Source organism: Thamnophis elegans, chromosome 13 (assembly GCF_009769535.1).
Source record: "Thamnophis elegans isolate rThaEle1 chromosome 13, rThaEle1.pri, whole genome shotgun sequence".
In the NCBI taxonomy this organism is placed as follows: domain Eukaryota; kingdom Metazoa; phylum Chordata; class Lepidosauria; order Squamata; family Colubridae; genus Thamnophis; species Thamnophis elegans.
In genome coordinates, this window is record NC_045553.1 from 22844271 (window position 1) to 22848499 (window position 4229).

The window sequence follows — 4229 nt, forward strand, 5'->3', positions numbered from 1 at the left end:
TTGCCGCAGTCCGCGCAACCGGGCTGTGAGGGTGGGCGGAGGGGCTTCTCCGGGCGGCGGAAGCAAGCGAGGCTCAACCCGACGGGCCACGCCGAGGATGTGGGAGCTCCCCCGCGGGGAGCTTCTTCCAGGACGCGCAGCGAGCCGGAGGTGGGGTAGGGGGCATGCCAGATATCACAGTCATCAAAAACCGAAGCATACAATTTATTGATATCGCTGTACCGGGAGATGCCAGAATCGAAGAAAAAGAACTAGAAAAAAAATAACAAAATATTACAACCTGGCCATCGAAACTACGTGATTATGGATGAAACATGTAATAGTGATACCCATTGTCATCGGGGCACTTGGCACCATGTCCAAGAATTTTATACAGTACATTAAGGAAATTGCAGTTTCCTGCAATAACAGCAGCGGATCTGCAAAAAACTGCGCTACTCGGAACATCGTACATTTTAAGAAGGTACTTGGTTGATACCTAGGATGCTGGCAAGAACCCATATCAATCATTATCAGTCAATGACATTTTTGATGCATTTTTGATGCATTTTTGAATGTTCAGTTGACTGTGTTCCATGTTTAATGAGTAAAGTATGCAATAATAATAATAATAATAATAATAACAACAAGGTGCAATCCCAAAACAACTTGAACACCATTGGCATTGACAAATTCTCCATCAGTCAATTGCAGAAGGCAGCTTGACTTGGAACAGCTTCCATCCTGCAATGATTGATTGATTTGATTGATTGATTGATTTTATTACATTTATATGCCGCCCTTTTCCCCAAGGGGGACTCAGGGCAGCTCACAATTCAAATCAGGGGAGGGGGGTACAGACAAGAAATAAAAAAGACGGAACATAACAATACATAATTTAAAAAACACACAGCAGTCATACCATTCGAGGCGGGGGGGGGGCAACAGCTCTTTAGCCCCAGGCCTGTCGGAACAGCCAGGTTTTAAGGGCTTTGCGGAAGGCCTGGAGGGTGGTGAGGGTTCGAATCTCCACGGGGAGCTCGTTCCAGAGGGTCAGAGCAGCCACAGAGAAGGCTCTCCTCCGGGTAGTCGCCAGTCGGCATTGGCCGGCGGATGGAATTCGGAGGAGGCCTAATCTGTGGGATCTAATCGGTCTATTGGAGGTAATTGGCAGCAGGCGGTCTCTCAAGTACCCAGGTCCAATACCATGAAGGGCTTTATAAGTGATGACTAGCGCCTTGAAGCGTATCCGAAGACCAATAGGCAGCCAGTGCAGCTCGCGGAGGATAGGTGTTACGTGGGTGAACCGAGGTGCACCCACGATCGCTCGCGCGGCTGCATTCTGGACAAGGTGAAGTCTCCGAATGCTCTTCAAGGGCTGCCCTATGTAGAGCACGTTGCAGTAGTCCAGTCTAGAGGTCACAAGGGCACGAGTGACTGTTGTGAGGGCCTCCCGGTTCAGGTAGGGACCCAACTGGTGCACCAGGCGAACCTGGGCAAATGCCCCCCTGGTCACAGCTGACAAATGGTGTTCGAAAGTCAGCTGTGGATCCAGGAGGACTCCCAAATTGTGAACCCTATCTGAGGGGCGTACTGTTTGACCCCCCCAGCCCGAGAGATGGAATACTTGGCCAATTAGTAGGAGGGAAACACACCAGCCACTCGGTCTTATCCGGATTGAGTACAAGCTTGTTAACCCCCATCCAGGCCCTAACAGCGTCGAGGCACTGGCACATCACGTCAACCGCTTCACTGAGTTGGCATGGGGCGGACAGATACAACTGTGTATCGTCCGCATACTGATGGTATTTTATCCTGTGCCGTCGAATGATCTCACCCAGCGGCTTCATGTAGATATTAAACAGGAGGGGGGACAGGACCAAACCCTGTGGCACCCCATAATTCAGGGGCCTAGGGGTCGATCTCTGCCCTCCGACCAACACCGACTGCGACCTGTCCGAGAGGTAAGAGGAGAACCACCGTATGATATCCGTAACACCGTTAAACATCCTGATTTGCCTATCCCAGGCTCATGGGTAGACAATAATGGCAAACCCAGTCTAAACATCTGGATGACTGTGTGATAATCAATAATACTAACAATAAATAAATGTAGTTAGTCTAAGTCTAATAATTGAAAATAAGCATAAGTGCAGGCATCATACTGGGGGGAGGGGTCCAACCCAGCCCAGAGCAAAAAAATCTCCTCCAGCTACAACTATCCCATCATCTTGCAGCTAACGAAGGAGTTGGGTATATATAGTCATTCCCAATCTGGTGACCTCTCTAAACCATAACAGATAGCCCTCGACTTACAACCACAACTGAGCCCCACATTTTTTTTGCTAAGCAAGACACTTGTTAAGTGAGCTTTGCCCCATTTTACGATCTTTCTAGCCACTGTTGTTAAGTGAATCACTGCAATTGCTAAGTGAGTAACATGGTTGTAAAGTGAATCTGTATTCCCCATGGATTTCGCTCGTCAGGAGGTTGCAAAAAGGGATCATATGAGCCCGGGACACTGTGACTGTCATAAAGATGAATCAGTTGCCAGGGGTCTGAATTTTGATCATGTGACCCTGAGGATGCTGCAACAGTTGTAAGTGTGAAAAATTGTCATAGGTCATTTTTATCAGTATCAATGAAATTTCAAGTAGTCAGTAAATGAACTGTTATAAGTCAAGGACTACCTGCATACATAGTCTTTGCCCAGTCACCAACTAAGGCTAAACAGAGAAGGGCTAGGAGGTATAGAGACTGTCTTTCAGCACTAGGTGGCGCTTGGCTCTTGACTATTTTCAAACAATTTCTGCAAGTTGTTTTTTATACTGCTATCATCAGACCAGGATAAAGAGTTACATTAAATTGTTTTTATTATTATTATATACTTTATTTATTAAACATGAAACCAACTGAACATTCAAAAATGCATTGCAAATACCAGTGACTGGTGCTAATGGTTGATACTGTTTGCTGCCAACGTCCTAAGTATCAACCAAGGACCTTCTTAAAATATAAGATGTTCCGAGTAACACAGTTTTTTGCAGTTCCGCTGGTGTTATTGCAGGAAGCTGCAATTTGTGGATGTGTCTTGTAAAATTCTTGGACATTACAATGGGTATCACTGTGACATGCTTCATCCATAGCCGTGTAGTTTCGATGGCCAAGTCATGATATTTCGTGATTTTTTCTAGTTCTTTTTCTTCGACTCTGGCATCTCCAGGAATAGTGACATCAATAAACTGTACACTTTGGCTCTCTACAACCGTGATATCTGGCGTGTTGTGCTCCAAATGACGATCCATTTGTATTCGAAAGGGCCACAAGATCTTCACCTTCTTATTTTCAATAACTTTTTCCACTTTATGTTCCCATGACTTTCTGGCTACAGGTAAATCATATTTTTTACATAATGACCAGTGGATTAATTTAGCAACTCGGTCATATCTAGCTTTGTAATCGGTTTGTGCGATTTTGCTGCATTCACACATTAAATGTGAAACAGTTTCGACTTTGTTATTGCAAAGTCGGCAGTTTGGGTTGTCAGTGGATTTTTGTATCTTCGCTTTCACTGCATTAGTTCGTAGTGCTTGTTCTTGAGCAGCCAGTATTAAACCTTCCGTTTCTTAATTGTAATTGTGACAAGGAAGATTGTGAAATGGAGTAAAATTTGACTTAACAACTGTCTTGCTTAGCAACAGAAATTTGGGGGTCAATTGTAGTCATAAGCCAAGGACTACCTGTAACATCAAACCTAGACCAGCATGGAGGCAACCTCACAGGACCTTGGATCTTGGGTTGGGTCACTGAAAGTTCATGTAATTGTCCTCTGCCTAAGCTACTACCCCTTGGGGGAAACTGATTGGAACCAAGTCTTGGAAAGTTTATACTAACAACATCTTATAAGCGCTACAAGGAAATCCATTGCTGACTCATGGATCTCTCAGCCCTAGGAAGGACGCAATGGCAGCCCATTTGTGAAAAAAACATTTTCATGAAAACTATGCACTCTTTGACAACTGGAAACAATTGAATAGAAGGACGTATGTGTGTTTTTGTGGGTGGAATCTGTAATAAAATAAACATTTTCCTCTTCCAAATAAATGTAGGGGAAGCTGAATTATCTTTCTCCTTAATTGAAAATATTTTGGATTATAAATAGAATTGGCAGTAGCCCTCAATTTCCTTTTTGTGACTCCTCACACTAAACTAACTGCTGAAATTCAATAGCAACTGTCCAGTTTGGGGCA